We start from the raw sequence: 24,672 nt of genomic DNA on the forward strand, positions 1-24,672 counted from the left end.
AGAGATTGAGATTATTATCCATACATTCGTAACTGCTTGAGTAGAAGCTGTGTTAAACTGCATATTTTCTCCTCAGTAGCAGTGATATGACAGTTGCTTTCATATCATGTATAGTAATTATTTAGTATTATGATGAAAATATCTCAAGTGAAAATATAGCATAGTTGTACAGCTGACTGAAAACAAAATGTCACCTGCATTAGTGTGTTGTCTCCTGGGCACTGCCGTGGTGCCCTTGAGCAAGGCCTGATCTCAACACTGCTCCCTGTGTGCTGTGTATATAACAGCTGCACACTGCTTCCAATACTAGGATGGGTTAAATGCACTGTGTGTGCTGTGCTGTCTCCAAGTGTGATGATAAAAAGAAGATTACAAATCAACAGTCTGCCAACTTCTGTTGTTCATTCCTTTGTGAGTTACTCTGACAGGAGACGAGGGAGAGGGAGGTCGTATGACATGGAACACAGACCAAATCAATCCGAGGTTGTTTTAATTACACTGTATGTGTCTTAACCAGCAGACTACCAGGATGCCCCAGTGTGGTGACGAGATGAGAATGGGTGAAATTTGCGAACAGTTCATTACAGTCAGTATCAACGAACAGTAGTAATACTAATAGTAGTATTCTTTTCCACAGTCTTCATTTGGATGTCGTATGCAGCAATGATCCATGGGTATTTCCTTTGCCACACCTCCACTAACATGTTCTTTTCTGCTGGATGTTTACCTGGATAACAAGCGCCATGTCAGCATGGATGGTTTAATTTCCTGTCGCCACTATGTGTTTGAAAAAACCCAGACATAATGAATGTAGGCCACCGACATAAGAGTGCAACCATTGCTGTCAAAGTCACTGCAGAAAGGAATGTTCAGCATCTCTGCACTCCTGGAGCTATGTAACATTATTTAGTGATCCTACCAGGAGTTGAGAGAAATATCTCAAGCATAGCAGAAAATATCAGAGATGATGGTTGCAGACACTTGATGTTGACATTCTGCTGTAGTCCCCAAAAGTGACATCTGTCCAAAGCTATAGTCAATATTCAAAATACAATAATATGAAACTGATAAAGCAGCAAATCATCCCATGCTGGAACCAGCAGATCGTCAACTGAGGGTGAACAAGGTCTATCTGCACTTTGACGAGTTTTGAGAAAAACGCATTTGACAATTCAACAGTTCATCACGTGGACACTATAAAACCAATTCCAACCAATTTTGGCATATCACATGCTACACACTAGGTAGTGAAATGAAGACTATTTGGGCCAATTCAATGTATTATGGGTAGAAACTAAACTAATTTTGCAGATAGACCTTTGTGGTTCTGAAATTGTTGGAAACCCAGAGTCCCAAGTCTATCTAACATTTCCCCACCTGAAAATTGAAAATGTAACGCTCAACTGTATTTTATGCAACTTAGCTTCATTTTAAACTCCAAAAATGTTTACACAAGTTCCACGTGGCAGGAAACTTAAAAGTGAAAATTATATTTGCTAATAAATCTGAATTTTTGTAAATGTGTTACTGTGCGTTACACCTCCCTGCACCTACTACAGGCTTCTCCTGTGAGGAGGTATAAACTCGCTCCCAAAGACTTCTATCTGCACATGAGGAGTCAGGACATGCCCAGATTCTGTGTAGTAGGACGCACAGGAAGATTACATTCAAGATTTAGATTTATTTGAATGCATCTCTGGGTATGTACACAGGCACACTTTTGCAGTGTAGGACAAGATGATTGAAAATAATCTTTTTAATTTTTAAGACTTTTTATTAAACTACTAATAATCTTAACTTGAACTACTATCTACTAGATTACATATAAAACAGTTGGCAGCAAAACGTTTTGAATAAGTTATTCCTGTGCTTAAAATGATCACGTGATTCATTTCCCGCCCTGCTATTGGTCAGCAGATAGACCTTTGTGATACTAAAACTATGCTTGAACATGTGGAGATAGACCTTTGTAGATCTCACTGACTCAGCAAATATATACAAAATCTGCATAAATTAGTGATGCAGATAGACCCTGTTAACTTTAAAGCCGTTTGAGACACAGACCTCAAATGTGTCCAATTTGTCAGATAGACCTTGTTAACCCTCAGTTGACGAGATGTTTAGGATGTTTCCTTGATTTTCTTCGTGGACTGGCTCTTAAACATGTTGCCAATCAATCCATTGACTAGTCACTTTAAACCAGAAGTGTAGTTATTTTAATATCAAACTATTTTACATCAATAATATAGTTGCATGTGGTTGGAATCAAACACACATACTGCCTAAAGAAAAGTGTATATGAAGAAGAGTTCATATGTATTAAAATTAAACATTAGGGAGTTAATAGTGAAATATATATTGGTCAATTCATTTAGATTCTTAAAATGATGTAACTATAGATTGTATACCATTTCTCAAAGTCAAGTAATGATTTGGCAGTGGATGAGAGGCAGAGCTCCTCAAAGCTGTCAAGGAAAAGAAAACTGCACATTCTGCTCCATTCTTACCGTCTAGACACAGCAGGCTGTCTGCTCATCTGACAGCAGATGCCCGAAGTGGCAGCAGGTGTTGTTGAGGACGAGTATATGTGCAAATAAAAGCTTGATTGGTGCCGTAGGAGCAGCCGAAGGAAACAGCCGGCATGAAAGTAAATCAATGTGGATTTGTTCATTAGCTAATCCAGGGTTAATGGTATTACTGATGCTGCTCTGCTGTCTGCCCTTTGTGACAAAGGTCAGTCTCTACCTATTAAAACACTTATGTTATGCTCGGCTGGCCTCAGCAGTATGCAGGCACTGTACTGAAGCCACATGAACAGAAAGCTTGATAATATCCATGTCTGCTTTGTGTCGTAAGTCATTTGTGATGAATTGTTTATCAGAGGGAGGGAGGGGTGCAAAGCTTCCTTTAACAGCTGTACTCCAAATCCCAACCCCTCACACACACACACACACACCCTCACCCTCACACACACGCACGCACGCACGCACGCACACGCACACACACACACACACACACACACACACACACACACACATAGACACACATCCCTTCTACTGACAGAAAACTCCTGGGTTCAGTACGAGCCTCCAGAACAAGGGTGTGTGTTGCAGTGTGAAGGGCTGTTATTTTCTGACATGGGAGTAATTTAACACATCGTGGCACATTGTGAATTAAAGTAAAGCAACCAATTATTTTTTTTTACCTCCGAAGAAGTTTCTGAATATGAAATCTGACATTAGACCCAACCGCTGCCAAAATGACCTTTTCCACAGGGCCGAACAACTCTATCCACATCTCTGTGGCCATAATGTTGTCTTCTGGGTGTTGGAACAGTTGTATTTATTTTACAAAGCCTCAGACCTTCATTATTCTGTTCTTGTGGTCTGTCTGCTGTGAAGCCATTGCTTCAGGCCCCTGGATCTCTGATGTTACACTGTACGTAGAGAAACAGGTAAAATACTTATCTAATTACCACTTTATGGTAACTTTTGTGGCTCTGTTACGAGGTACAACCTCACCCCGGACGATGAAAGAAGTCATTTGCAATATTAACAATGATCCCTTTCTGCTTAATTATAATGAAAGTGATTACCATGACTAGGGACTTACCAGTGATGATATACAATAGCAAATCTATTTTTGTGCATGTTACGTAATGTTCTTGACCTGGAACAATGCCAGTTTTCCTCTCTCTTGCTTACTCACCATGTGCGGTTGCAGCCGCTCAACTTCATGGCTGGATTTTACCCACGCACCCTCACAAGGCGAAGACTCTCGCAAAGTAGTCTGCTCCTTCACCCTCAGGAAAGCCAGCGGGTGAAGGAACAAGTATGCCTTCCTTTGGACATGTGTGTTAGTGGATGATGAGGGATGAGAGACAGCTGGCGAGTGACTGGGAGGCAGCCAGCACATCCGTCAGTATCAGTCACATGGAGCCCGGTGCCTAACTGGCCCTCAGGAAAGAGGACGCCACTGCCTGGCACACAGGAGTGAAAAACATGAAGAATCTAAGCTAAGAATTACCATTCAGATGCTAGCCTCTGTTGGCCTCCACACACCATTTTGTAAATCTGCATTACAAGAGTATGGAGCCATTGAACCCTGCATTCTACCGTCTTCTTACAAAAAACAGCAAAAGACATGTGGATATTTCAGAGGGAGGAGAAAACGAACAAGTGTGCTTTATGTATTGGCTACAGGGCTAATATCTTTGTAATTGGTGTTAAGCAGCTGCTAGGGCTTTACATATTGATGTTGTGTTGCTGCAGCAGTAGGCGCTCCACGAGCCTCCCATTTACAGGAGGCGTTTTAAGGCAGGAACCCTGCATGCAGTCTCCACCTCAGATCACTGGGAGAGGGGTGTTGATCTCACTAAAGTGTGCCTCGCAGTGCCCTTAGGGAGGAGAAAAGGGGGCTGCATCAAGCTGTAATTGATAGATTGATGGTTCATCCCTCTGGTGCTAAAGGGAAAACAACATACACCCCCCTCCTACACACACAGTAAGCTTTCACAGCTATATATACACAGAGATAAATGCCACATATATACACACACACATGAAGATGCTGAGATGGGTGGATCTGGTTTGACTTCAGTGATTTTTACTTGAAACAGATTCACAGTGTTACACAATCTGTCTTGTTTCAGTGTTTCCTTGTATGCCCAATCAGTGTGATTGTGTGTGCAAGATCTAATTGATCCGTGCCTGTGCCACAACTCTGGAGGTTAGTTCATGCCAAAGGGGGTAGTGGCCTGGCATGGCATCAAATTATCTGGTGCAGTTGTAATCAGCTAATGACTGACCGCCACCATGCAGCATCACATGTTTCCTGCACTCACTGTCCACAGGCCTGTCACTAGTCATGCTTTCCTTTCAGGAATGTGCACGTCATTGTTAAAACAACAGTTTGATGGACTTTTGAATATGTTGAATACAAGTATATATTCAAAGATCTACTGGGAAAAAAATACAGACACCACTGCATTAAATAACTGCTTGGGAAAACATCATGCACATCATCCTAAACATTAGCAAGCTAGCGAGCTCAGTCGCTAACTGCACATTAAGTTAACAAAGGAAGTGGGCGAAGAGGTTATAAAGAATTGGCAGTGAAATGTGTGCAGTTGTTGACCATTAAGTTAAAAAGGTTTGTGACAGTGCTTGCCTGGAGTAATAGCATAGAGTAATAGTAATTCTGTGAGCTTTGTGAGCTTTGTTGTTGCTCCTCATTTATTGGTTATGATGCTGTTATTGCTAATTGTAAGTCAGTTGGACTGCTGTTGTGTAATGAACTATGATTGACATGACGTGTTGAATTTGAATTAATCCGTTGTGTAGCTGGATTTTCGTAGACTAACCGTATATTGTAATTTACACTTCTCTATTTTGATGTAGGCCCAAATGTAATTGGAAGTAGCCTAGTACACAAATATGTTGTACTACAACTGTGTATCACTGAGCTGAAAGGGGTGAACACTTCCTTTAACCTTCTTCTGATACCATCGTTTGATTGAAAGATGGTTGTATAATTGTGGGGACCGAGCAACTCCTGCAAACTCTGAAAACTTTTTAAAGTGCATGTGCATCATTTTATTTTTCTGTTGGTGACGAGCAGATAACTTTGAAGGTCCGTAACCTAGCTACCATCAGATAGCAGCAATACTCATCCATCCTGTTAACATGCTGCTGAAAAGCCAGGTCAAGATAAAATATTCTCCATAATCAAACTCTCTCTCCCTCTGAAAGTTGGTGTCTAAACATTTGCTCTCTCCTTACAGCCCGAGGCAAACTTAGTCTATTGTTATGCTGTGCCAAATGTATCTGCAGTATACAATGTGCAGTAGATGGCTCTTATTGTCCTCTTCGTCAATGCATAGGGTTTGCTTATGTGAGAAGAGCAGCTTGGTAATGAGGATGCAGGCATCAGTGAATAGTGTTGGTAATGGATGTTTTGTGTGCTTCCTGTTCAATGGTTTGCATTCTCAAACTTTTCACATGTTTACTCTGCATGTCAATTTCAATTTAACTGATATTCTTTCGGTTTACTGATATCATAAACGGTGTCCTTTTGATTCAAATGAAAAATAGTGCTAATCCATATGGTACTGATATGGCCCAGCAAAGTACAGAATTAGATTCTGGAGATGAACAGTTTTAAGATGAATGTTGGTATTTGATCATTGTCTCCATTTGAGGATGCCCCAAAACATTTGCATAAGATGCTGTATTTCCTTTTTTCTGCTGTAAGCGAAATGCACAGAAGGCTGACTTTAGTATTGTATTGTAGTGTGAGTATGATCTCATATCCTCCTTTTACTCTTCAACATACATGTTCTAACTGGAAAAATGCATCCTTCCTCCCAGCAAGACATTATATGTTCTAGAAACTCTGAGGCGACATTTACATGGCTGGTTTCCATCTTCTGTGCAGGGGAAGAGACTGTGCTGCTCATTTTGGACTGGAGGATTATTTTCCCGGTGATATGATGAATATTAGGATGTTGAAGCCAGGACCGTGTGGGTCTGATAGCTGGTGCGGTTTCTTCAGTTGGCTACACATTGCTGCTTCATCAGCTCTGTCAGCTGTAGCTGCCTTCTGGTGATGCCGCCGGTGGAGTCACGGTCAGGGAGATTCAGCTCGACGAAAACTTACATTGAGCCCCATAAGTCTCATTTTCTAACAATTTCTAACTTCCAAATTAATCAGCATAATTATTTCAACAATAAGAAGCGAGGTGTGGTGAGTGTTTATTGTTGGTAGGCAGCATAGCTATCCTGTGAAACAGCTAATAAGGAATAATGGATAATGTTAGATAGCATTAGCATCCTATTTTGTAAAACCTACAATTTAATAAGCATGTAGTTACATAGTTAGTTACATCTGATAAACGTTATTTCCCCCAACCCTTATCTGTTCCTGGCATCCTGGACACATAGCAGGTCATAATTATGAAGCTGTGGTCCGTCATATGCGTATGAATTGTAAGTTGCTCTTTAATGTCACTCTAAAGGGCAACTCCAAAGATTTTACACATTAAAATCAGTTTACAGGTGTTGTATACCACCTTGATGAGATATTAGCATGTGGTCTATATATATATATATATATATATATATATATATATATATATATATATATATATATATATATATATAATAGCTGAAGGATTGAGATACAGTATCTGTATCAATCATACCAAAATAAAACATTTTTGTAAACCTGCAAAAAGAAAGGACCATTGTCACCGATTAAATGCCTCTTTGGCATCTAGTGAAAGGGCAACTTCTACTGTTTATTTTGCACAGTGAATTATGTTGAGGAACCTTCAACTATTATCAGAGGAAATGTGGTTTATAATGAAGGCGGTCTGATCTTTATTCATATGGTATTTATATATATATATATGTATATATATATATATATATATATATATATATATATATATATGTACAGCATTCTGCAGTCTAGTGGCTATAACCTTGGCGAACACTTTATATTCTGATGAGAGGAGGTCAATTGGCCAATAGGCTCCACAGCGTTTTGGGTCTTTGTCTGGCTTTAACAGAACTGTAATCAGAGCCTGTTCTTACGTTTTAGGTAATTGGTAGATCTTAAATGCATGCTTAAACATAACCATTAGTAGTGCAATCAGACCGAATGAAGAAGTCAAGAGGGAACCCGTCTGGCTCTGGCCGTTTTCCTCCTGAAAGCTTTCCTATTGCATCTCGGACTTCCTGTTTGCTGCATCAACTTTGATACTTTTTTATACTGTCCATCATGAGTCAGACAATGTTATTGGGAGTGCAAAGCTAAATTAGTGGAGTACTCTTTTAAGAGGTTGTGTGGTGCTATAAAAATGTCACTCTTTGTTTCCACAGGAGCTATAGGTCCTTGTAGACGCCACTTTCAGTAGTTAGAAAAACAGCTAATGCTAATGCTGTTATGTAATGTTCTGCACACACGTAGGTTACTTTTGCACACTGAAGTTCCTATACTGTTCTATAGTATTCCTATACGTGTCTGTGTTTAAATCATTCGTGGATTGACCCTATGGAGATCAATCACTATAGACTGAAGGAGCTGTATTCGCCGCAGATAATTGCAATGTAAAATGAAAAATAAAAACGCCACACGCTCTCGCGACTGGTAAGAAGCAATCCACGTTTCCCAGTTATGGTTTGAGTGTGAATAATTGCCCTATTCAAACACTACTTTTCAAGCTGTGATATTTAACAAAGGCAACATCAAAATGCATCATTGCTTACTCTGTGGACAGTGTAAGCGCATCACATAAGCTGCATGAGTGTGTAAATACACACCACATCCAGGCTGTGTAATGCAAACACAATCTGATTTGACTTTTACAGAGAAAACCTGTAAACAGACTTTATGTATATGTAGCCACACATGAGATGGGAACATCTTCACTGTCTGCTTAATTCATGCAAAGACTGCATGAACGCCTGAAGCATTAGTGCTGAGGGTGATTTAAAACCCCATCACCGCCATTTTGGGATATGAGATCAGTTGTAGCCATGGTTACAAGAGAAGTGTAGTTTGAGAGCTCAAGGATGAAGACAGAAAATTTAAGTCAGAAACATTGAAATAATGATGAAAGTCGATCGATAAAGCAGCGCAAAAGAAATAAAACATGGTTATGGTAGAGCATAAGTCAAAAGTATGAGTGAGACTGTACTAAATGAGTAGTAAATGAGCTCTTTATGAACTAAAGAATACATTTGTATTGCTTTGGATCATTTCCACCTACAGCCAGAGATCAGCTCAGAGCAGGCAGGTTGGCAGAACCCTAGCAGCGCAGTCTGCCATGCACACTGAAGAAATGGATTTTCATTTGTAATTCCTCATTTTTCTGTAGACCCCGATAATAGTCACATTAAGTCTCGTGTCATGCCTGCAGCTTTGATTCTTTTTGCCGTGTTCCTCTTTCTACACACGTACTTAACTTCCCCTTTGCTTCAACCTCTGCTATAAACCAGGAACTGTATTTTCCTGTCACAGGTGTAGAATATATTTAGGTATAGGAAGCCGCTGAGTCTGAGTCTCCACCAACAGTTTCAACAAACTTTTTTTTAAACACTAATGTCTGTGCAGATTTACCTGGTTTGTGTGTTTCCTGTATTTTACTGGCAAGTGAGATATGAGGGATACATCAGCTGATAGTGATAGTGATAGTGTAAAGCTATCGCACTCTTTGCTAGCTGCCACACAGGCAGCGATGTCTTTTAGATGAATGAACGGAATTTGACACAATTAGTATTAATGGTTGAATATCACAGAATTAAACCTGCAACAACTGATACTTTGTTGTCCACGTGGGGGCAACAAAAACAAGTTTGAGCACATCAATCACATTCCGTCACCTTTTAAATTCATATGGCAAACATTTTAGCAAACAGTTGCGTACTTAAAGTTTGTGCATCCAGCAGTTGCAGAGCAACATGATCATTCATTTGGAGTTGTGTTTCTGGCCGGCTTTCTTTGTAGCTCTATTTTTGGTCTCTACCAACTCCTGAGAGAAATATCTTTAATCTCTTTAGCTGCTAAATGCTCCTCTGTATTCACCAGCTAGTCTCTAACGTTGGCCATCTGTTGTTAGCTATACCCTTTTAAAATGTTTACATTAAAACTGGTTCAAATAATAATTTGTACTGTGAAAACTTTAGTTTGTTGTGACCCCCAGAAAATCATCACCTGACTCTGCAGTTCTCCTCAGTCCTGCGGAGCGTTTTAGAGTCTTTAAGCTCATTATTATGGTTTAGATTGACGGTCACTGCGCTCACCAACCTCGCTCTAGATGTTTTTTTAGCAAAAAAGCTCTAAAACATCCACGGTGCACAATCTGCTCAGCACCAAAACGTAGACAGACAAAGTTAGAGACTAGCTGGTGAACATCATAGATCATTTAGCAGCTAAAGAGACAGATATTTGTTCACAATAGTTGGTAGAAACGTAAAATAGAGCTCAAAAGAGAGTGAATATGGGACTTCAAGTGCACAGACACACAACTGTTCATATTAAGAATATGTCCTATCATACATACTGGCATATCTCTTGTGTAAATAAGATGTTATACTCCTATCTTATAGGTAAATGTATGTATCTTTAATAGGTTGAGTGCAACATTTTAATACGACCTGATGTATAAAGTGGAGGTGTCACTGTCACACAGCTGGCTTCCATGTTCACTACAAATTAAAACTGAGAAGGAAAGTCATCAGTTCTGCTCTGCTGCTGTACTGCTGCTGCTCAAAGCGGATCTCTTTATCTGCCTGCTTCCTCTTCTTTTCCCAACATCGAGGCTCTCATTTGCGTTACTTTTTAATCTACTGAATGCAGCGGATGTAGTGATAGATTTGTATAATGCGTCATTTGTAAGACATAAAGCAGATCCATTCATCACTACAACCAAAAATGTGATTGCCATGTCACTCTAATTCAATAACCACATGTGTAATCCTGTCTTGGATTTCCGAATTAAAGAGGGAAAGAATGTCTGCATGAGCATGTTGTCAGGCATCGCAATACTAAATAAAAAGGCAGGCTTGAAACAAGATGGGCTTGGATCCTCTTCTCAAAAAGAACAACATATTTTAATTTCCTTTAACCATCTCCTGACAGGCTGTGAGTGTAGCAGGCTACGTTCAGCAGTATGTGTGAAGCATCCCCCAGGCACAAAGAAGCACAGCTGTGAGGCTGTGTGTGTGTGTGTGTGTGTGTGTGTGTGTGTGTGTGTGTGTGTGTGTGTGTGTGTGTGTGTGTGTGTGTGTGTGTACAGTCAGTATACGTACTGTATGTGTGTCATCATGTCACTCCTCTGTCAGAAGAGCGTTGTACATCTCTGGCTTCTGGACTAACTGTAACCACACAGTCTGTAGGTCTCTCATCCACAAGCTGCTCTCTAGACTCTCGAGACTTGCAAGAAGTGTGAGCATGTTCCAATGTAAGAGTCAAATGGGAAGAGAATTAGCTAAATCCATTTGCATTAGCCAGATCACTTGTTTGCCAGTATTGGACAGCAGTGAACATTAAAGGAATAGTTTGGATGATGAAGTGGGGTTGTGTGAGATACTTACAGTATCCATAGTCAGTGTAATACCTACAGTAGATGGCGGTCGGCAGCCCCCACTTTGGAGAAACAGACAGGAGTTACGGCATGGGGGCAATTGCAACGTACTGCTGTGGCCAGGGGCAGCAGCAAACCGATTTTAGCCACCTAAAAAAATGTGTTTAATTAATTAAAACCTCTTACCGTGTGCGGGCCCGCCAGCGGACCCAGCAGGAGTTTTATTGCGCCTGTACATGGGAATTTTCTAATAAATAAAAAATAAATTATATTTTTAGAAAGCTTAGAATCTCGGCTATTTAGATATGGAGATGAAAATCACAACAGCGGTACAATCAGCTCCTCAAACTAGCAAGTACACTCAAAATCAAAATCATAACTTTGAGCCCACTTACCTATAAAGCCTCATAAATATCCTCTTTTCAGAAATATTTTGAAAAAGACGCTCCTAAGGCATTGCCAGATGTCCACACGTTCGTCTCCGGTAAAAAGATATCCCCGTGAACATCATCACATCGATAAAAGTCCATGAACAGGTGTTGCAATCTGTGAAATCAGCTGATCGATTTTTACATTGTGTGATCATAAACAGTCATAACTTAATATCTCGTGCGCTCATCACGGTTTAGACACGTCTTGGTTTTAGCGCGGGCTCTCAGCGTTAGATTGACTCTTCATTTGAGCCAATGGGAGCTTCGATGGGTCTTTTACAACCTTCATGAGCCAATGAGTGTCAACTTGATAAGAAAGTGCCCACTTTCTTTTTTCATTGGCAGGCTGCGCATCATATAGACAATGAACCCCTCGTTCGTTACATGCGTCACTTCCCATGGTTTGTTTTTTCAAAATAACATTTATTACATTTACATCACTGGCTACATCTCGATTCTGTAAGCATGTACTACTATAAAGCATCATCATGTCGCTTATATAGCCAGTTATATCTTAAGTTAAAGGGAACGATTGGCAATACACAATATCCTACCAACAGTCTATGATTGTTTCTTCTTCCATACCTTCACTATGCCTGAACGTATCAAACCCTCATATTGATATTCAACAAAACATTTCTTGACTGACTTGCATTTTGTATTTGAAGCTGTCAATCACAATTGTCATGGAGATGGTTTATTTCTTGTCAGATTGTTTGCCGTGTATGGGAAGGGAATGGTAAGCCCTGTCTTTGTTCAAAGATGGTCTCGGGTGTCGGATGTGAATGTCCTTGCTCTTACTGGACATACAGCACAGTGACTTCTGCTTAATGCTACTTTGTATTATTACTTAGAGTTGCAGAAGTGATCAAGAGAATAATGCAGAAAACCCAAAGATTCATTACGCTGTTTATGGTCTTGTTTAGCTGTGCATAAAATTAATAATGAGTCAGAGCAGATAAATCAATGGGCGTGTTTCTGTTTGAGCAGAGAGGAAGAGAAAATGATTTTGTGTTAGGTTCACTCCGAGCACAGCTCTGACAACTATAGTAATGCTTTTAAAGAGGAAACAGTTTCTAATGTTCTGCATTCATTAGCCTACTTCTAAATCACTTGTTTTGATCCACAGCAGCTGAAATGTTATGCATACACTGTGACCTCTTTTTGTTAGAGTTAAGATTCAGCCAATGTGGAAGGAAGCTCGGGGGTTTCTATTGAATCTGTCTTTGGAAGACATATTTTTTTTGTTTATTTTTTTCTTACCCAATTGCTGTATTAAATGATGGTTCCAAGGATGCAGAAATACTGTGATGTCATGACCGTTTGCTTGGCTGCCCTTAGAAACCGCTGCTACACCAGCACAGCACTGGGCAGTTTAACGGTGGTAGATTTACCCCTTGAAGTTTACTGTAATCTGTGAAATGATAAGTGCTTCTTTTCACGTAGAAGTAAACCAAAGTAGGCTTCTCATTTCTAGCAACTGTGGAAACTAATACTGAATCTCAAACTCTGTGACTTAATTAAACGCTTTCAAACTGCAGATTTCTTTTATACAAGGAGTTTTAAAAAGCATGCCACAGTCTAAAAGTCAGCGTTCTCTCCAGCTGATAACCAATTTGGAAGACATGTAAATAAGATGCCATATTGTATATATTCATGTAGAGCAGGGATGGGCAACTTTGAGGATAGGGAGGGCCACAAAGAATGTGTACTCACTGCCAAAGGGCCACTTTGCACCCCCCCCCCCCCCCTCGCAGAGTTCTGACAGCACCCCCCCTCGAAAGAACACAGGGATTTCAGTGAGTAGCACAAGAAACCTCTCCAAGCATTTCCCACGGCTCATCCACCTTAAATCTGTGTGCATCTGTAAATCACACCTCTAATATTCATAATATTCGCCTCTAGCGGAACTTAGTTCGAATGATTTGCTCGTTTACAACTGTGAAACCAATAATTGTATTGATTTCTGGAAATTGACTCGCGTGCTGCAGAAAGTGAGGGTGAGGGCCGAATGTGGCTCGCGGGCTGCCAGTTGCCCATCCCTGATGTAGAGCTTGTTAGTCCTTGTATTAGTACAGTATTTCTAATAAAATTGTAATCAAACTGTAGTTTTAACATGACTGTTGGATGATTTGAAATCATACGCACAGTGGTTATATTTATGATTCATTGTTGGGATCAAACAGCATTCACTTTTACAAGAGAAAAGGATTTGAGGATGAGGAATACCTGATGAGTTGAACACGATCTAATGCAAGGTTGGTTGCTCGAGTTAAAACTTCCCCAAACCAAATAAAGAGCAAGGATACAGCCGCTAATGTTAGCCTAAACTCTCATACTAGGACGTCGGCTATCACAGGGTGGATGTGCTAACCCTGAATGGATATTCTTCTAAAATAACCTGTAACCCTGCATGATAATGTATTTGGCTAATGACATGCCCCTTGCCTTTAGAAGAAACACTACGTCACTACTGTAGGTGGTAAGATAGTTACCCGAGCATGCTAGCATTTATGACTTACGTTAGAGGAGAAAATCACAGTTTAATCCTTTCCTGAAGGCCCTGTCACACATATCCGTATGGCAGAAAAGCATGCTGCCGTATATGAAAATTTGTCAGTCCAAATACGTCCAACTTTTCATCGGATCGGAACTTACTTATAAAAAATGTATCAGACGAATACCCAACAAATGCAAAAATATGGCGTATACAAAATATCGGCAATGCGCTGGTGTACGTTGATATAAGGGAAGGCATAAGTAGTATTCGGTAAGAGCACGCGGTGTTACGCTGGGGTGCGTTGTTGAACGCTGAGTCTGTGAAAATGTTTTGAATACGTACGTGAATACTTACCTACTTAAATACAGTACGTGAATACTTACCTACGTAAATACAGTACGTGAATACAGTACGTGACTACGTTAGAGGTACATTAGATATAGGCACGTCGGCTGATGGGGAACCCTACAGCCAACTTATTGATAACGAGTGTATAACCTATTCCTAACCTATGTTAAGATGATCCCTGACGACGGAGTAACTTATTAAACAGTGTTTCTACAGTACAGCTAGCGTTCAGCTAGCGTTTTGGGAGCTTATTGGGGTTTGAATATAGTATATAGGGTCCCTGTGAGTAGCTCATCCTCACTTCTTCACAGCACGTCTTGATGAATACATCAACCCATCATCAGAGAGCATGGAGGATGCTGAGAGGCTGCGACAAGAGTACATTCTAGCCGTTCTCCAGCATCAGCATGACGTGAATCAAATGGCACTTTTCCAGCTCCGTTGGCCAGACCCTCTGATACGTTTTGTATAAGTAAGTGATACGCTATCAATAAGTTTGACATACGTATAATATTTCATTATGTATTCGTTATGTATACGTCAGCTACAACACCGCTGTGGAAAAGTTGGACGTATTTGGATGTTGAGCTACTTTTCATATACGCCGGCATACGTTTCTGCCATACGGAACTGTGTGACAGGGCCGTATGTCTGGTATGTTCGGCGTATCGTCTGCGTCCTTCGAACGATCACTACTTACCCTTAATTTATATCAACGTATTGCCGATATTTCTTATACACCAGAATATGTTTCTGCCATACGAATATGTGTGACAGGGCCTTTAGTCTTTATACTTATGCTCCTGTGCTTTTGTGTCTTTGTGTATTGCTCTTACTACACACAGCACATACAGGGTACAAGTAGTAATAGGCCTAGGCCCTAGGCCTATTACTACTTGTGAAAGAGAAGACCATTCTTTGTTCTCTGAGCATTCGCTGTCTTTCACAGAAGGACATGAAGAGACAGTAGGTGGTCCAAGGCCAGACTGATAGTTTGACAGGGTTACTGGGTGAGCAATGATGCTTTCCATCTCTCACCAAGACTTCATGGGTGCTAGAGGGCGGGAGTCAAGGCCAAATTGGATTACGTCCTCTCAAGATGAAGTTGTTTTTGCAGTTGACCTTGTGAAGTGTTCAATTGTGATTCAATTTGAAGCCCATACAATCTGTTGACTAATCACTGTGAACATGACTACAAACACATTCCTTGTCTTCAAGTGTCACACCAGTGATGGATATCTCTTCCCTGTCACACCAGCTTCCGTTGTTCCCTTTCCATCTAAATGTCTGATAAAGTGGATTTCTTACAACCACAATTGAATAAATGTAATTTGGCTGTTAGCATATCCACTTCATAACATCCCCGATCACTAAAGGAGCACTGTGTCACTGTAAACCCCCTACTGTGAGAATCCGAAGGAAATCTTTAAGATATGCCTCCTGCAGAGTCACAGCCTCCATTCTTTTGACCCAGGTTGTTGCTCTGCTCTTTGTTCCCTTGGTTGCGACAGCTCCCTGTCACACTTTGTGTGGAGTGGAATGGGAGATAATTAACGCTAATGATAATGGCTACATTTGCTGCTTCGATTAATATAATTTTAATCATCATTACATTGTTGTCTAGCTGTGACATGACCTTAATAGGATGTGGTGATAGTGTGTGCATAGCGAGGGCGATGGCAGCGGCACGACAGGCCTGAGAGGAGTTCTCAGTCAGAATGTGGCTCATGCTCCCCTCTACTGGAAGAACGTTGCACCCCTTGTGTGAAGCCACACGTCTGTGTGGCAGGGCCTGTGTTTCTGTACATGTCATGTTTCTCTATGAGGGGCCAAAAGCCATAATTCATTCTGAGCTAGTCACATACATGTTTTACTCTCACATATCAGGAATGCAAACTCCTCACCTTTCCGCAAAAAAGACACTAAACTATAGGCATGAAATTGTACATGTTTTCATTTTGAACTGATCAGTACAGGATCTTGGGTTTAGTACGTCCTGGAAATCAAATAATGACTGTATAATTCCTAGTACAGTACTATTAGATGTACATACACCTGGAAGATTTTGCCAGTGGGTCAGTTGTTGTTTGTCAGTTGAACCAGGCTTGTATGGTTAGCCGCCAGGTGTAAAGAACACATAGCAAGAGAAAACAGATCTGGAAGAGCCTCCACTGTTTCTATTGTTTTGGGGTGTTCTGGTTTCCCAGTAAGTTACAGTAATGCTTAATATTGATGATAGGAGGGAAATAATAAATGAATAAATGACTACAATATAACATTTTAAATGTGGGTTTTGTGTACTGTTACATTCCAAGTGCACTATATTCTCATATACATATATTTGACCTCTTATATGTATAAGCATTCTACTCACACATATATTGTCAATCTCATACAGGCTGTGCACTTTAACATTAATCTGTTCTGTTTTTGTTTCTTATCTTTTATGTATATGTTATTCAAACAAAAGTTCTCATCTTACATGAAGTCTTTATAAAACGGATATACAATTGAAAGCACATGAGTGTTGATATACATCTCTAAGAGTGAAATGATATGAATATAAGGCTGAACAGTTTGTTTACTGACATGTTAGTCTTGTGGGTTTTGGTTTCAGGCATCACAGATTGTATAAAAACGTTATTAGCGAGTGCGTGGCTTGTGGTGTCTCAGCTGTTGATGTTTATTTGATCTTTCATGCTTCACTGGCAGTTGTCATTTTATTAACTAGCAAGGACGTTTCTTCCCACACGTTTTAAAGTGCATCTGAAGCACTCATTTACATTAAGGGGTCTAATTAGCAGCTTGGTAATTAACAACCAACTGTTTTGACTGTATGTGAGAAGCCAAACACAATACCTTTCCAAACAGAGAACTCATTTAGAGTGGAAACCAGCAACTTCCTCGTTGTATTGTTCCTCAATCAAACCGTTGCCCACCTTTCCCGGACTGACTTATTGTCACTCAGATATGATGTTGTTTTATATAATGATTCATATATACACACATATTATATATTAATTATGGCTGTAGGCTATGTGACTAATTATATTACACCTTAACTGATATTTCCACCCATAATAGGTTTTGTTATGTCATCGCATATATCAAATGACATAAATTAAATTGCATAGTTAAATATTTGCTCAGAGTGTCAGTGAGATGAGGATGAGATATTTCTGAGCTTTATAATGATTCCACTGTTGACCTCATCAGTCCCGCGCTTAGTCTCACTCATAGTCAGCGGCTTTTAATCAAACAACTGACCTGTAGGTCAGCCAGTTAGTCTGTGAGAATGTGGATGAAACACAGAAATTCAATAAAATATCAACCAGGTTTTACATCTGTATGATCGTAAGATCGGAGGTGAGTCCAGCAGTTTCGGAGCACAACTGGGTCGTCTCCATGCATAGAGACTGACAATGAACTGTTGGCATGTTCCTTTGGTCTAGTGCGAACCTTGATGAAAGTAGATTTTAGATTAACAATATGTCCACACTGCCCTTTAGCTCTGAAGCAGAGTGAAAACACACTGCCCTCTGTTGGTCCATTGACTGGCTCCAGAATGTGACCACACACACACACACACACACACACACACACACACACACACACACACACACACACAATCCGGACACACAAGTCTCAATCAATCTTACAATCCTCAGTGACAAATAAATCATCTTAAAGCTACAGGCAAGACATTTGCTTGCTGTGTCACTTATTCTGTAGACAACATTCATACTGCACTGACATGTTGAAATGTCCTGACTGGGCTTTCTGATCAAGTTAATGGAATATGTGTAACTGTGTTATCGTGCACAGCTCCAAATAGCAGCAAGAAGAAGCAGTTACTACATTTTGGGGACTTCATTAGCCAGAAATCCTGTAAATTGAATGTCTGTCACGTGGGGATGTTAGAATTGAGGATTATTGATAAATGACTTTATTGGTTGACCTTCGGCCACTACTGAAAGCGCACCCTTTTTTAGGATGTAGAGTTTTTTCAGAAAGCTCAAGTACTCATTTAATAAGATATTTGAATCAACGATAATTTGTTTTTTGGTCACTTTGAAAACAAACTCTTAACACAACAATGACATGTTATTACCTTTTAAAGTTGATGTGGAAAAGATTTGAGCAAAGAGGGACAAAGGGCAACATTAGCATTTATTATGTTAGTATATACTTGTTTGTTTTGTCCACCTGACTTTTTAGTTCTGCACCAACTACTGAGGGAAATAACTGTCTCTTTTTCTGCTAAAGGCTCCACTTCGTCCCCACTAACTCTGTCTGTCTGTTGTTTGGTGCTCGGCAGGAAACATCCAGTCAGTTTATTAGAGCTTTTAGCTGAAAACAGTTAACTGCTGCTGCTGCTGGAAGTTGAACCGAGAGATGGAACCAAAAACAAGTAAAGTAGCGGACGGGAAAACAAGAAACTAAAAGACGCTAAAGAGCTTGAGGGAATTGCAGGAGAGTTGGGTGATAATCACCTTTTAGACACCTTTCACATTACACTTAGGCATTTGACCCAATTTTAATATAAGAAATATTGATTTGTGCAGCTTTAAGGAGGTTTCTTCACTTCTGAGATTGGACAAAGTTGCTGTTATTGATTGAAGGCTGATGAGATGCTCAGGTCTTGAACCTGTCTTGTCCTGTCCCTGCGTCTTTGACACCCAACTGAACTGAAACCAGAACTGCCAAATTTGACACCAGAACTCTTTCCCTCTGGATGTTTTTCAACAAATCACACACTGTATCAAATACAATAAGATAAAACATAATTAATATTAATTAATTAATGATAATTGTTCATTAAAATACATATAAAAAACAATATCAAACTGGTTTGAAATTGTATTCTTTGTTGGAATCAGGTTTGGGGTGGGCAGCAGAAGTCTAAGGAGGTGGGCTTAACACTAAGGTGTCATTTGAGCCCGGCTAGAGGAGTTTTGTTGAGGCTCTGCAGATGTGAGGCAGGACAGCCGGAGGAGGGAGACAGTGACCACAGAGAGGGGAGTGGCTCTTAAACAACTTTCCTTCCAATCACTCTCACACGCAGACACACAGGAGCATTACATTACTGCTGCTCACTAACTCCTGCCCTTACTGCTGCTGCTGCTGCTGCTGCTGCTGCTGCTGCTGCTGCTGCTGCTGCTGCTGCTGCTGCTGCTGCATAGAAGTGATTAGCAAACCAATAAGACAATCTGCGAAGCGGCTTTCGTCACGCAAAACTCACGCTCAATAAGCTGCCATATCATGTACCACACTGAAGAATCTTGTGATTGAATTGCCACGTCACAGCCTTTTTCCCATCCTGCTTTTTGTGTTTCATGACTGCAAGCATAGTGCAGCGACTGGAGTGATGAGTCTTTCTGTTGTTGTTGTGGTTCTGAGCCGCAGGCTTTTTTTTCTCTGATCATGGAGAGCCTCCACTCCTGGGCCCTAATGCCTGCCTTTCATACGATGCCGTAGCAATATGACTCCACTGAACTTACCCAATACACCTCCTCCCACCCAACACCAGCTTCCTCTCTGGCTGAGAAGACTGAAGACATGCCTCAATGTCCCATAGCCTTAAAGTACCATATTCTGGAAGATGAACTTGGTCTGAAATTATTTTTGCCAAAAGCACCAGAGCTTTGATTCTCTGCCCGAACCCAATTGCGATCGGGTCGGGCTCGAGAAAAGCATGTTTTGTTTTTTTATTTTGTTTCATTAAATGCAGAATTTATAGTCAGTGTAATTTCTTGAATAATTTATGGGCTAACTTGCCATCAACCCATTATAACTAATGAACATTTTGAGATTTAGAATTATATTTAGCCTGACAAAACATTCCAATTAGTGGGTCATTTGCTTAATTAAGAATGTCCACCCGCCATCATGTGCTGATTTAATCATTTGGTACGAGATGACACATGTCGGAGATCGTGTCACAATGTCTGTTACCGCACAGCAAAGACTTTTGTAGTCTTCAGCTTGTAATACATGCTTGTGTATATATATAGTTTTTTTAACAGTTAAAATTCAGGTTTTAAGGCGAATTTGGGATCGAAACTGCTGCCGTGGTTTGGTCTCGGGTGTGGCTCAGAAAGAAAATATGTGGGTTCAAAAAGTGTCGGCCTGATTTTCTTTAGGCCTGGTCCATGCACTACGCTGCACATAATAGATGTATCCATCGTTTACTCAACTGACCGGAAGCAGACCTGATTGACATCATCCCAGCAATACTTATCATTTACTTGTCTCCTCCCTATAAGCCTGTTACATAATGGACCATTATGCTCCTTCCGCCCCCAATCCTTCTGGATTGGGGGAGTGGGGGCGGGGGGGGCTTGAAGACCTGCAGCCATGGTGCTAATCTCTCTGGTTTGTGTTTAGGCGGAGTGGGACTGAATGTCATTAAGTCTCCAGAGAGGGGAAAGAGTGGATGAATTTACCCATCACTATTGTCATGACAATTATTGAAAAGCCTTGTATATGATTGATGTTTCAGCGCCTCCTTCCACCTTGCCTCATGTCATGTCAAAGAGGTTCAGCCATTTCTGCACTGTGTGTATTCCTGTGAGGAATGTGCAGCCAAGTGTGATACATGCAAAGCATATTCGGCAATCATGTTATCTGCTGTGAGTGATGGTGAAGCTTTTTATTTAGTTGTTAAGCATTTCCCCGCCTCCTATCTGCTTCCAGCCTTCTTTTGCATTACACAATAACATGATTGTATTAACCCTTCATTCCCTCTATCTTCCAGGAGGCTACATATCTTCACTCTTGTACTGATGTTAGATGTAAGGTATGGCTGAAATGCTGTCAGTGCATCCTAGCTAAAACCGCATCTGCTCATCTGCTGGCTTGACACGTTTTAACTTAAGAGAGAAAAGGTCTAAGGAAATGCTAGACCCTCTTTTCCTGACATGGAATTCAGCTGAATTGCTCCTCTTTAATCGTGCTTTTCTTTAGTGACAAAGTAACACCAGTTTATTTCTCCTGAGACAGGTCCATAACAGATGCTGAGGCACTTCACTACTATGTGTTGCTGTTTAAGTTGACATTACCGTACTTTATAGGCAGAATTTGGTACTTAAACAACTCCTGTTAAATAAAAACAACTGTATGTCACTGAATTTCTGCAAAAAAACATCCATGTAATTCATACCTGTCAACATTGGAATTTCAAAATAAGGGACATATTTTACCAGACTCCGCCCATATTTTAACAGCTCTCAGCCACCAATGTAAACGTAAAAACATAAGGGACGGGTATATACATTCAGGAAATACATGTTTATTTAAAGTATGTATTACTTGTACAGACATGTTTATAAGATTTATGTATTTTATTTGATGAGTTATTATCATCAATTTATTTGATGATGGATGAGTTGTGTGGCTTGTTTCCCCCGACGAGTACTTCCTTGCGATGGCAGAGTCGGGAAACATGTCCGCTACACTGCGACTGAAATCATTGCAGAAGCTGAAGGCTACATTATTTTTAGCGCAAAGCATCGACATCTTTCCCTCAGCTTTGGTCACTTGGTTTGTCTCCGAAACAGTTCTTGTCACAAATGAAGTCATTGTCAGTGGATGTTTTTGTGCCTCTTTGCGTGCTTGTGCTTGGACGATTCTTCATGCTGGCGAACATCGCTTATTCCGCCGTGTGCGATGCTAACATCTGAATGGCACACTTTACAAAAAGCATGAGTTTGCCCGACTCTGGTTTTAATAAATAAGGGCCATTTTTTTTGGCCAGGTACTTAAATAAAGTTTTAACTTGTTTGGCAGGTACAACTGTGTCTCCATCTATCTCCCGTTCACTGTGACTCTCATCCATATGCGTTCGTCTTCTTCTTCTGTGTGTTTACTGGCGGATAACGTTTTTCAGCTAAAGTTAAACATTATACTGCCACCTCTATCGGAGGCCACTTTACACTTTTTTTAATTAGGCCTATTTTTTTTTTTAATTACGGGAAAATATTTAAATGGGAGAAAAACGGGATAGAAGTAAAAATACGGGATAATCCCGGGAAAAACGGGAGGGTTGACAGGTATGATGTAATTGTACATTTCATTTCATTGCCAAAAGTATTGCTCCTGTGTGTAGTCGAACTGTTTTACTTCAGGACAAATCAATAACGTTATCAGCCAACGCTGCACCCAGAGTTCAATGACATGATTGCCTATCCAACAAACAACATAGGCAGTGTTCATGGGTGGGAAACTGGTGACGGATCATGACCACATCACTGCACCGGTGATCCTGATGGTTGGTTGGTGCACCTGCAAACAGATAAAGTAAACTCCCTACAGGGGTAACGACCAAACAAGGGGCTCAAAACCGTCTTAAAGATGAGAAAGAACGAGCCTGCAGCCTTGCTAGCAGCTCTCTGAGGCTGTACTTGGGCACAGTGGAGCTTTGAGCTAAATGCTAGTGTCAGCATGCTAACATACTCACAATGACAATGCTAACATGCAGATGTTTAGCTGGTATAATGTTTATCATGTACAATCTTAGCTTTGCATGTTATCATGCTTACATTTACTAATTAGCACTTAGCACAAAGTACAGTTAAGGCTCATTTGGACCATCCTAAAGTGTTGGCCTGATCATGACTCTGGATGGAGTCAGGGGATCACCAAAGTTGTTACAAGTCATCCTGAGGGGAATGTGAATGTCGGTACCAATGACAATCCATCACATAGATGTTCAGATATTTCACTTAAAACCATACAGGTCAACCTCAAGGTGGCACCAGAGAGAAACTCAGATCAAATCAAATCAAATTTATTTGTATAGCCCAATATCACAAATTATACATTTGTCTCAGTGTGCTTTACAGACTGTACAGGTTACGACACCCTCTGTCCTTAGACCCTCACATCGCACAAGGAAAAACTTCCTAAAAGAAACCCCATAATTAAAGGGGGAAAAATGGAAGAAACCTCAGGGAGAGCAACTGAGGAGGGATCCCTCATACATTTACATAAATGCATACAGATAGAGGGAGAAGAAGAGAGAGGGAGGGGAGGAGAGAGGAAGAGAAGGAGGAGAGCAGGGAGGTGTCCCCCGGCAGTCTAAGCCTATAGCAGCATAACTAGGGGCTGATCCAAGGCAAACCTGAGCCAGCCCTAACTATAAGTTTTATCAAAAAGGAAAGTCTGCCTCCCGAACACAAACTGGAAGCTGGTTCCACTGGAGAGGAGCTTGATAGCTGAAGGCTCTGGCTCCCATTGTACTCTTAGAGACTCTAGGAACTACAAGTAACCCTGCATTCTGGGAGCGCAATGCTCTAGTTGGTTTATAAGGTACTATGAGATCTTTAAGATATGCTGGAGCCTGACCATTAATTGCTTTATAAGTCAGGAGAAGGATTTTGAATTGTATTCTGTATTTTACCGGGAGCCAGTGCAGAGCAGCTAATACAGGAGTAATATGATCCCGTTTCCTTGTTCTTGTCAATACACGTGCCGCTGCATTTTGGATCAACTGAAGAGTCTTAAACGACTTTTTGGGACAACCTGATAACAATGAGTTGCAGTAATCCAGCCTTGAAGTAACAAATGCATGGACTAGTTTTTCTGCATCATTTTGACCATTGTGACCAGATGATCACCAAAGTAAGCAGGACGTAAACTGAAAGCTTAGCTAAGTTTAGCCATACGCATAGCCAAAACATTGATGTTGTTTTTTCTTGAGTGTTGTTTTTTTTGTGAAATACTACACCGCTTTACTCCACCGTAGCGGGCTTCACACACTAATATATATGAGTACATAGCAGCTTTTGCACCATTTGCTGAGTGCAGTCTCTGCACACAGACTCTATTACCATGTTTACCAGAATAGCAAACATGCAGCAGTATTAAATGTGATTAAATATGGCCTGTACCTGCAGACTCATTTGTACAGTGGTCCGTGAGCTGCGGATTCATCAGCTCTACATGAGAAGCAGAAAGGATTTACTTTTCTCTCTGTGGACCTGCCCTCAACACAGCCAGTGGTTACCATAGAGACCATCAGACCAATCCCCTTGCCCCTTCTCAGTACAATAGTACAGTGAGGGGTTGCATAGTATGTTACGTAGCCCTCTTTACAGTGCAATAATCCTTGTTTGGTCAACACATGTGAGAGCACAGTTGATGGTGCAGGCGTGACATGTGTAAGATAGATAAGAGATTGTTTTAATGTAATTTATTGTTTTGTTTTGTATTGTTGTATAGTAATAAAACCAGTACTAACACAAAGCTCCACATAACAGCAATTTTCTAACATTTTCAAATTTATATTCAAATATCTCGGATTC

The 24,672-nt window shown here is 40.6% G+C and overlaps 1 protein-coding gene across 3 annotated transcripts in view; it reads left to right on the forward strand.

Annotated features, from left to right (window-relative positions):
- Positions 1–24,672, forward strand: part of iqsec1b (IQ motif and Sec7 domain ArfGEF 1b) — a 183,405-nt gene that overhangs the window by 77,434 nt on the left and 81,299 nt on the right. The window lies entirely within an intron of this gene.

This window comes from Cottoperca gobio, chromosome 5, assembly GCF_900634415.1.
Source record: "Cottoperca gobio chromosome 5, fCotGob3.1, whole genome shotgun sequence".
NCBI lineage: Eukaryota > Metazoa > Chordata > Actinopteri > Perciformes > Bovichtidae > Cottoperca > Cottoperca gobio.